This window comes from Octodon degus, unplaced genomic scaffold (assembly GCF_000260255.1).
Source record: "Octodon degus isolate 3935 unplaced genomic scaffold, OctDeg1.0 scaffold00241, whole genome shotgun sequence".
NCBI classification, from domain to species: domain Eukaryota; kingdom Metazoa; phylum Chordata; class Mammalia; order Rodentia; family Octodontidae; genus Octodon; species Octodon degus.
In genome coordinates this window covers 2263528-2275195 of record NW_004524817.1, presented here as the reverse complement: position 1 = coordinate 2275195, position 11668 = coordinate 2263528, and the positions used below count along the sequence as shown (strand labels likewise).

The 11668-nt window shown below is 41.9% G+C and overlaps 1 protein-coding gene across 2 annotated transcripts in view; it reads left to right on the top strand.

Annotated features, from left to right (window-relative positions):
* Hs3st5 (heparan sulfate-glucosamine 3-sulfotransferase 5) overlaps positions 1 to 11668 on the top strand; it is a 321032-nt gene that overhangs the window by 229099 nt on the left and 80265 nt on the right. The window lies entirely within an intron of this gene.

The following is an 11668-nucleotide window of genomic DNA, read 5'->3' as shown; positions in this document are numbered from 1 at the left end:
TAAAAAATTAAAAAATATATAACAAAAATAAATAAAATAGAGTTAAAGCAAAAAAACAAAAGAAATACTATAGAGAATGTTGATGTGCTCCAAGTTCCCTGTGTGTCCTCCAGTGACCTTCTGGGAAGTGGACATCTAGGTAGAGAGAGAAGGAGGGAAAGGCATGATTCACGGGGGAGTGGTACGGTGTAGAGGCTTCTGCTGCTAAACCTGCCGAGCATGAGAGTCCGTGTGTGGGAGGAGGCTCCAGTCTGGGCTGTGTTGCTTGATGCCCAGATTATCCTCCTTTAGGCATTTTGCTGATTTTACCTTATTTGCTTGACAAAGGAGATAAAATTCAAATTTTTCCTTTTTCACTTGGTTAGTTTATCGTCTTTAGGAAAACATTAGAGGACAGGTTATAAATAATACTCACAATTTGGGTTAGGATTATAAATAATAACATATTTGCTTGGCATTTCACTATTTCAAAGTGCTTTCACACCGCGTGTTGTCTTAGTGGAATGTTATCATACTTTGTAAGGAAGATATCATCCCAGATTATACAGGAAGAGCTGAGGCTCAAAAGACACAGGAGAGTCCAGAGCTACCATCTTAGGAAATGAAACATTCAAATACATATTTTCTCTCCTACCTGGAATTTACTTTATTAATCTGCTTTTTCTAATATAGATGGGATACACCCAGCTATAAAGCATGATTGGATGGAACCAAGGCAGAGGAGGAAAAATAAAAATAAAAAAAGACAGAACAAAGGCATTTACCACTTTAAGCCAAATTCACTATACAGTACTTTTGCCTAGGAAGTGAAAGAAACTGTTTCTTCAAAACTGATTTTAGTATCTAGTGTATTAAAATTACCTTAGTTAATTAATCAGATTATCTCCACCAGAGCATTTAGGGGAATTTTTTTTTAATTTATGTATTTGATACAGGGTCTTGCTTTGCAACTCAGACTCACAGCGATCCTCCTGGTTCAGCCTCCCCAGCACTGGGATCAGGCATGTGCCACCACACCTGGTTTCAGTGGTCAGCTTGGTGGGGCCAGGACAGGGCCAATGTGGCATGCGGTCCTGAGGATTGAACCCTGGTCCTTCTGCTTGCCAGGCAGGCTCTTAGACTGCTGAGCTATCTCCCTGGCCCTAGGGGAGTATTTTTAATTCCTAGTAAGAACAATGACCTGCTCTCTTAATGAGAACCAACAACTCCATTCCATTGCTCCCTCTCTTAAAATATTAGGAATATGAGGAGTTAATTTTCAGTGGATACTGCACATTAGGTTTTTTCTTAAGAAGCTTTAAGGGCCTGCCAGATAGCTCAGCAGACTAAAGCATCTGCTTAGGCAGAGCACAGCAGCCAGGGTTTGATCCCGGCATGCTAGGCTGGCCCTCCCCAGGGTGTGCTGAGACAGTGATTGAGACTAGGCATGGTGGTGCATGCCTGTAATCCCAGTGCTTAGGAGGCTGAAAACAGGAGAATCACTATGAATCCGATCTGTGTAGTGAGACCCTGTAGACCCTGTACTAAATACATAAAAAAAGAACCTTTAGTCTAATGGGTACAGGGAGGAAAACAAATAAGTAAACAGACTACTCTAGAGCAGTAAGTGTTATTTAGTAACAAAATGTGGCAGCAAACCTAGAAAGCAAGCAGGACACTGAGTTACATTAGGGCGTTACTTGCACTCACGGAGAGAGCTCAGTGGAGGGACAAGGGGAGATCTGGCAACCTACGCAGCTCGAGGAACTGCAGATGGAGAGAGGACAGACAAGGAGACAGAAGGTGGAGAGGCATAGGCAAGGTAAGAGGTCCTGAAAGACTCCTGTGGGCTGCTAAGAAAGGCTTATTCTTAGTGCAGTTGAAGTCATGGATGCAGCTGACCAGATTAGAAGGGGCAGATGGGCAGATGGATTTGAGGACCCATTACACCTATAAGCTGACCTCTGAGAAGGTTGGTAGTGGAAGTCAAGCCAGAAAAGGCCAAGCAAAGAGGAGGTGTGGTCTCTGCTGGGCATCCTTGCACTTTCTGAACAAGCTAGAAGAAAGTCAGACCTCCCCAGTCCAGAGCTGCATCCCCACTGTGTCTTCTTAGCTGTTTGGCTTTTTCTTCCTGTAGATAATTATCTTCCTCTTGGAGTGTTGCTAAGATGATCAAATATTTTAAGGAGAATTTCATTCTTTACTAGAACCAAATAGTTATCATAGTGGTGTTAGCATTCCGATTCCTCTCAGAAGCAGTCCTAGATGTGTGTTCTTTAGCTTTCTTCTGAGAATACTAGAGTTCTTTCTCCACCGATGGATAAAAATAAGGATGCCTTAAATTTCTCTTTCTAAATATTTTGAACTTCAAGCTTGGACTTTTTCTTTATGTTGCAGTTTAGAGACTAAAGCAAAGAAGTTGTTTTATTTTATTCTTTATCATCTAAAGATATGGGCTCGTGGTTAATGAGAATTGTAGGGCCAGTTCAAGAGCAGTGATGAGTCCAGAGCAGAAAAGATCAGACATCAGCACGACCTCACTAACCTTCTCTGTACTAAATGACAAAATGCTAGAAATAGCCTTTGGATCAGGTCACAGAGACACTAAAGTACTCACCCCTCATTGCAGAACTCTATTGAACCCTATCTATCACTTGCCACCTTAGATTGCAGCAGCCTGCTTCAATGCTGAGCAGAATTTCAAACAAAAGATAAAAAGACAGAGAATCCCCTTTCAACCGTTCACCTTCTGCTTTTATTTAGCATATCTCTGGACTTTTGAGAAAACGGTGGACAATGATCCTCCAGTATTACAGCAGGCGGTTTTGCATTTGTAGAAGGATCATAGATCATAGGGGAGGGTGGGACTCCAGGACCCGTGCGCCTCCTTCTGGTGCTTTGTCTCCCTTCTGTAAAATACCAGCACTGCACCATCACTAGAATCATAGGAGAGATACACAACATTATTCCTTAATTTTTAGCAGAACTAGGCAGAGTGAACCATCAGAGTTTTGGACTTTCTGAAAGAGAATAGTGTGACTGAGCAAAGGAGTTCTAAGCCTGAGTCCCAAACTTCATGTCCAATGTGCTTGTCATCAGCACTATTCGTAAGCCTCAAATAAGCGTCAATGATCCTGTTCTGGGTCTTGATAACCAACTTTTCTAGTCTAGTAGAAAATCCACATTGTTTGAGGAATCAACTTTGGATAGGTGACAATACCCCTCTACTCCCATCAGCCACACTAACACACATGGATTATTCTCACATCATTTTTAGGTAAGAGAAAAATACTGACGCAAGTGAAAAACTTAAAATGTAACCTAGCATATGAGGCTGAGCTTCCTAGCTGGCAGCGTGGCAGTTACTGAGATTTCATATTGTGCAAAGCATTGCGCCCTTCACTCAGGACAAGCACAGCAACTCGCCGTAGCAACAGCACTGAGCCTTGTGAGCGCTGCTCTTTCACTAGCACAGCATACAAGGGCAGTGAGAGAAACATAGTTTGCTTTTCTCTGGAGGAGTCTACATTACAATTGTTCAATAGGATTACTTTTTTCAGGTTGCTATTTCAACCACAGCATTTTCATTAAAAATTTTTTATTTTCTTTCTTTTTTTTTTTTTTTGATGGCCCGCTCAGCCTACCCTGGAGGTGGGGTCATTGCGGCGAGTGATACCAGGGATCAAACCATGGTCCCTGCACACTTGCCTAACCTTACAAGTGCTTTAGACTGCTGAGCTGTCTCGCTAGCGCCTCATTAAAATTTTTGGCAACATAAAAATACCTACTGCTTGATGTACATATTATACTATTGCTACTTAGGCCAGGAAAAGAAAATTCACAGCATGAATGTCATGCCAGTCACAAAAATAAATTTCCAAAAACAAAATAGGCCTATTACCTGCACAAAAGCAGATTATAAAAGAACAGTTTTCTAAGTGAGAATTTGTGCATCTTTAATGCCAATAACATATAACGCATCCCAATGTTTTTCACAGGTCCCCCTAAACCTACATTCAAAAGCCAAGGCCTCATGGAGAAGCTCAGATTTGGGCAGTTACCATCAAGGAAAAGTCAGTAAGCTTCTACTGTAAATGAAAAGTAAAGGTGATTCTTCTACTCGGTGACTTAAGAGTCAAAGAGAGAGGAACAAGGTAGAAGATGGGGCTGGCAAGCAGGGAGAAAAGAAAAGCCCTGGGAAGGCAGGAAGCAGTCACGCTCCCATGGAAAATCTTTCAGGGAATCAAGCTATTCGTAGAGAACCTACTACATGCCTGGAGTAGTGGCAATTCAAGCAAGTACTCATTATTCTCACCATCAGGGTTGCTCTATTGTAGGCCAGGAAAACAATGAATCTAATAAATGAAGAAAGTGTCCACTGTGTGACGCAGTAATGGCAGGAAAAGGAGTAAAGCACAGCTGGTTCGGTGAGCTGCACATAGAAGCTTATTCCCGCCCTTAGTCCCGTCACAGGCAATGTAGAAGCAAAGCAGAAATGGGCTCCGCTTCTGCCCTGCCTGCTCTCTAATGATGTTGCTTTTGGTCAAAACTGGCAGTAATCACAGGAATCCTATTTCCCCACTACTTCCAAGGACAGATAAGTGATCACATTAGAAGACTGTTGTCTTTTTTTTTTTTTTTTAATTTAAAGAGAAAACGAAACAACAGCCATAAAAATGACACCGAAATTCAAGACAAGATGATAGGAAATTAACAATAGTTGATATATTACATATTGTTTTCCCAAATCCTGCCTGAACAAAGCTAACGCTGGAGAGTTAATGTATAGAGGAACAGGACAGTTAATCATAAAAAGCTTACTGACAAAATATGTGTAAGATAGATGTGTGTTCTGTGAGATAGTAAATGGGTGGCTAGAGATATGGATGAGACACAAGAACTTGGGTACTGATACATGATACATTTTGAAGAAGACATTTTTTAGTAATAGAACAACTTCAGGCTCTCTTTGCTACCATCAAGGAAGCCTTCGAAGAAGAGAGGAAGTTTGACCTGAAACATCAGAGATGAGGAAAGCAGTTGTCCACTGAGGTAGAGGCAGAGGGAAGAGCGGATGGGAGATGCTGAGGTGGAAGCAAGTTTGCTGAGCACAAGGAACAGAAAGATGGCCCACCTGAGGGAGTAAGTGAAGGCAAGAGTCAAGTGAACGAGGCTCAATGGACAGGCGTGCAGTGAGATAGATTTTCATAGCCCCCGTAGAGTCTAGATTTGTTGTTTCGGCTTCAGTGTCCAGATTTTGACTATTATAGATGTGGAAATAAATTTACCTTCACTTTTTGAAAAAACACCAATGCATGCCAGATATAGCAGCACATACCTATAATCTCAGCACACAGGAGTTGAGGCAGGAGGAGGGTTGCTATGAGTTCAAGACCAACCTGAGCTATACAGAAAGACCCTGCCTAAAAAAATATTCCTGGGGCTGGGGAGATGGCTCAGTAGAATAAGCGCTTCCCTGGCAAGTGCAAGGGCCTAAGTTCAATCCCTGGTTCTGCCAATAAATAAATAAATTCCTTTTAATATATATTTTTAAATCTCTAAGGCTCTAGGATAACAGAGAGTAACAGTAGAGATATTATTGAATCCTTCCAGATAAAAGATGAAGAATTGAAACTAAGTTATATTTGTCTTATCACTAAAGGACAGAAGTAACTGGAGTCAGGGCATATTTTAAAGACAAATGTACATTTAGGTGCAGTATATGAAAGAAAAAATAGAATTAAGATTTTGGTGAATTGTGCTTGAGCTATTGAATGTTACTGTATCAGGGAAGCCTGAGAAGTCCGGAGGGTTGGGGCCTAGAATTCAGTAGAAGGGAATGGCTTTGGGTTGGTTCCTCAACAGGACATCCTTGTAATACATGCAAGATAAAAGACCCATGTGGCAATGAAAGGAGAGTGAGCAAAGGACATGTGGTGTTTCCCAACCATCTGTAATTTTTTCTATGAGGTGTTGTGGTTTAGATCTAAATGTCCTGCAACATTGTATATTCAGAGTGGATCAGCAGGGCTCTGTACTCACCAATGGATTAATCCACCATTTAACTCATAGCTAAATGTCCTGCTAGGACCGACGCACTGTGTGGAGGCCTAGAGCCATTGAGTCGCAGCCTGGGATGAGGTACTCTTGTTCCTGAACTTTGCTCTCTCTCAGCTTCCAGCCATCGTGAAGTGAGCAGCCTTACTGCACCACATCCCCTGCCATGGAGCCCATCTGCCACAGATTGAAAGCTCTGAAACCCTGGGCCAAAACAAGCCCTTCCTCCTTTAAGTCCCGCGTGTCAGGTTTTTGTCCTAGCAACAGAAAAATAGCAAGCGTAAACTAAGAGTCAGTAGAGAAAAGGCCATGCTGGAGATCTGAAGAAAGGGAAATTAGTGAAATATCATCTCGGAGGAGGACATAGAATCTTAGGGAAGTGTGATAAGAAAGTATATAAAGATCATGTGGCCAGTTTTAATATATAGTCATCTTTGAATTGAGACCACTTAGCATGATTACATGGTTTTCCCAATGGAATGTTCTGCACGTGCTGGCATAAATAAGACAGTTGAGTTTAATCATGGGCATAGTTTCCCATTCCTCCTCAGATGAAGTAGCAATAAATAGCACAAACTTATTATTTTGCACTGCTGGATGTCAGAATCCCAAAACAAATGCCACTAGGGTAGATCCAAGTTATCAGCAAGGCTGCATTCCTGCTGGGGGCTGTGGACAAGAGTTCATTCCCTCTCCTTCTCCAGCTTCTAGAGCTCATTCTTGGTTGTTCCCTCAGACCACAAAGCTAACACCAGTCATCCTTCCCGTGGTTCTCTCTCTCCCACCTCTGTGTGATCATGGTCCCACCTGAACATGTAAGGTGCTCACTCTATCTTGAGGCCAGCTGATTGGCAGCATTAATTCCATCTGCAACCTTAATTTTCCCTCCCCAAGTAACCTAAGCTGCACACACGTGCAGCCATTAAGCAATGCGAATCTTTGGGGGGGGCAAGCAATGTACCTACCACATCGTGGCTGAGGATTGCCAGGTGAAATGGAATGAGGAGGAGTAGAGGAGAGTGAGGAAATTTAGGATGTTCTCAGGAAGGGGTTATAAAGTTGACCCATGCACCATGCTGTGAGAAGAGATAAGGGTAGGAAAGGCCGGTTAGGAGAGAGCAAGCTACCAATGTCACAATAGGATGGGTCTGCTAAGAAACTTTCTCGAGTGGAAGTACTAGACTTGGAGAGGGCAGAAGATCTAAAACTGGGGCGGATGCTGGAGACGTATATGCTGTTAGATATGTTAGGGCTTGTGAGTTTTGAAACTAACTCAAAGGAATAAGTAATGAGCCACAAGGTTGTAGTAAGGCTCCAGGGTGTGGTGTGGTGTGGCATGGTGTGGCGTGGCATGGCATGGCGTGGTGTGGCTTGGCTTGGCATGGCATGGTATGGTATGGTATGGTATGGTATGGTATGGTATGGTATGGTATGGTATGGTACGGCATGGTATGGTTTGGTGTGGTTTGGTTTGCTAAGTGAGGGTTTTGTTCTGTAGTTCAGGCAGGCCTTGGTCTGACTATGGAGCCCAGACTGATCTTGAACTCACAGCAACCCCTCTGACTCAGTTTCTTGAGTCCATGCCCAGAAGGTGATTATTTTTAAAGAAATCTAAACATCTTATTAGTTTTGGAAAGTAAGCCCAGTTTCCAACTTTGACCTTCTCTCAGATCCCTTCTCCAGCCTGAATGGAGTGGAACCTGGGAATGTGGTGAGTGGACAGGCAGCCCTATCATCCAGGAAAGCTGAAACCACAAAAGCTATGACTGAGGAGGATGGGACAACGAAATGGCTTTGAAAATTATGTGTAAATTCTTGCACTGATACACAGCAGAGCTATCCAGGGTGTCTGCATAGGACCAAAGGAACATTCTACATCTGATTTGCTAATGATGCATCAATTCTGAACTTAAACTTGTTTCATGCTTTATTCCACAATCCAAACATGGGTATTCTTGCTGTGTTCACTGAAAAACTTTTCTTCAGTGTACTGTGTCCAGAGAGCATGAGATTAGCGTTTCTCTACCAAAACCAGTACAGAAATCGTCTAAGAACTTCATAGTTTCTATGCCACATTACAAGGGGGAAAAAAATCACAATTTCTTCTAGATCCATGCAGATAATTTTCCCCAAAATAGTACAAAATGACAATTTACTGAAAACAGGGTAATTTACCTATTCGCAATAATTTGGGTATGAATATAAGACAGACAAGGAACCTGTTGTGTAAAACTAGAGAATTAAGAAAATGATATACTATGTGTTCCAAGGTCAACAATTTATTACATGTGATTATCACAGAAAGTAGAAATAAGGCTTTCCTTATGATTTTGGTGAAAATTTAGCAAGAATGTACAATTGTTTTAATAGTTAGAGACATATGCACACACCTTTTAAATAACTCACTGAAGTGACAGATGCTACCCACTGCAGAATGGCCAAGAGGGGCTTCCGTAAACTCAGTGCCACCATTGCCATGACCCTTCTAACAGTCTCACGCCTCACCATGCATCATGCCCTTTGTCCACACTTTCATATTCCCCTCCCCAAGCCCTTCTTTCTTTCAGTTTTTCATTTTTTAAAAAATGTTCTGTGAAGCCCAGCTTCTCCAGTGATTTCACTGACATGAGACCCCATACTTGGTTCTTTTCCAACTTTGTTTGACCTTGGAGTGAGTGCCCCTCTTGCAAAGTAAATGGTTTCTGTTGACTATTATTAACATTATCCACTCAAGGGCCAAAAGGACAAACTGAATGCTTACATGGGGCTCCCACATTCCACAGAACCAAGTCAGTCCCAGGCAAAGTCATGCTCAGCAGCATGCTTTACTGACTGATTAGTTGGACAAGTGATACATCCCTCAACTCCTCACCCCGTCTCTGCCTGCCCCAGCCACTGAAATGCCCACCTTGCGTTTTCTGATAGTAGTGGTGACAAGGAGCTAAAACAATCTATGGACTCTAGAATGCAGTTATCTATTTTGTAAACAATTTTAATTCCTTTCAGGCTGCTGCTGAAAGAAAAATAAATGAAATCCCCAAAAGGCATATCCGGCAATGTCCATTTACCAAAGTGGTGAATATTTCACACACGTGTGCACATGTGAATAGCAGAGCTATAAGTATGACTAAAATGGTAATTTTATGTTTTCTTCTAAAACATGAGCGCCATAAACAAAGAACTTGTATGGCTCTTTGTTGTTGTCTTAATAAATAGCATAATGCATACATACAGTAAGAATTAAATAAATATTTCAATAAATGCAAAATGACTGATGTAGAGCAGGCTGGGGGTAAGAAAATGGGCAGTAAGTACTTTCTAAGACTACAAAGGCAGTGAACCTGGCTGTACCCCAGTGGGCTTCTAAATGCTGAGCAGTCACCATGAACCACTGATGTCCCATCCAACCAGGCAGAGGACAGGGCTAAGGCAGGGGGATGGAGTGCAGCAGCAGAGACGGAGAGCTGGAAGATGTGAGCACTGACTATGGTCAAGGCTGGCCTAGGAAATGCACCTTGACTCCTGAGATGCTGGGTTTTAGCAAGGGGAGTTTATTCAATGCCCCCCCAATAGACAGGTGGAGGTGAACTTCTTCAGTCATGCAGGCCTCCTAGAATTACAGTGAATCTTTAGGCTTTAGAATCCCTTGGACTGTCACTTTGAATAGAGTAAGAGATCCTCGAAGCTCAGCAATGTTGTTGTTCATGTAAAGCAATAATACAGATGAGATAGATAGATAGATAGATAGATAGATAGATAGATAGATAGATAGATAGAAACATTTTACACTGAGGTCCCTAACTGATGCAAATATTACTTGTATTAGGCGAGAAATATTTATTTCAATACCTTTATTGAGCTACAATTGACATACAATAAACTATACAAATTTTAAGGTACACTAGGATGTTTTGACATATACCTGTGAAACCGTTATCAAAACCAAGATATTGGACATATCCATCCCTCTCTCTCTACGCCCTCTCTCCCTGTCTCCACTTTTCCTTGTGCCCTTGTCATCTCTTTGCTGTAGTCACTGATCTAATCCTCCAGCCCTTTTGTCTATTCCATCGAAACATGGATCCTTAAACACTCTTCCTTTCCAGAGTGCTAAGCGTTGTCAGTGGCAGGTATTGAGGAGCTGTTGCAAAGAAAAGATTTAGCTTCTGGGTTCTGGTGTGTGCATGACCAGGCAGTTTTAGTGCCAGGCTCCTGCAGGACCATCTGCTGGGGTGGCCACTCCCTCAGGCATTTCCATAGCCAAGTGCCTCTGGGGACACCCTTCCTGTGATCAAGTCTCCTGCTGCCTCAAAAGCTCAGCTTTGTGCAACTTGCACTTGGTCTGCAGCCTGGCAACTTCTTTCCCTGTCTTGAATGCACCAGCAAGACTCTCCAGCAAGGTCTCTTTCTCAAATTGTTGAGGTTGGTATGGCAATGAGGCTTTTCCTCTGGTACTCTTTCTCAACATTTCCACCGACAGCTGTTTAGCTAGTCCTTCCATCTGATATTCCTGTGGCTTTCTCTTTGCCTCTTACTAGCCAATTCCTACTTACTCCAATCCCCTATTATAATCAGTGATCCTTTAAAATAAGTTTTGTGTTTCAGTTACCATATTGCTTGCTTCTCTTGATTGGACCCAAACAAAGTTTGTGGCACACTGCTTATGTCTATATACTTATCAACCTACAGACTTCCCCACCTGTCCCTCTGTGTTACTCTTCCCCCCCCAAAAAAAATACTCATCTGTTTTCTGTTACTATAGTATACAGTTCATTTTCTGTAAAAGGAACCCAGAGATTTTATCCAATATTTCCTTCATAATTTTAGGTTAAACAACTGGGGTTAACCTAAAATCTGTTAACTATTTGTACATAGTACAAGGGGTTTGAAAGCATTGTTTTATTTATAGAAATTGAGCTGCTCCACAACCATTTGTTTATAAGATGATCATTTCTTCATTAAATCACCTGCCTACCTTCTTCGAATGCACTTGTTCACATAGGGGATGGCTTTCCTTCTGCGCTGTCTTCTGTGTCATTTCATCTGTTTGCTCACCCTTATACAGCACCCACTGGGTACAATTAACACAATTATGACAAGTCTTGTATCTTTGTCACATTTCTTGTTGCTTTTTGGAATAGGGTCTCTCTAAATCACTGGGTTGTTTAAGCTGGGCTTGAGCTTGAAATCCTCCTACCCTAGCCTCCCAGAGGGCTGGGATTACAGGCATGTGCCACCATGCCAGGTTTCCTCTTGTTGAAAAGAAAAAAAAAGCCAACTGGAATATTAACAGGAATTAAGTTAACTCTATAAATTAATTTATATAGAATTGACAGCTTCACAACATTGAGTTGTCCACCTCATGAAAAAAATGTATCGCTCATTTATTGAGTACTCTTTAATTTCAATAGTGGTTTGTCATAGTTGGTGGATAGGTTTCACATGTATTTGATTAATTTTTTCCTAAATAGTCCCTACTTTTATGCTATTTCAAAGGAATTAATATTTCTATTTTAAAGGGATTAGAAATTTTAAGGCCAGGGGGCTGGTGAGATGGCTCAGTGGTCTAAAGCACCTACTTAGAACAAGCTTAGCAAAGCACAGGGACCGCGGTTCAATCCCCCAGCACCAC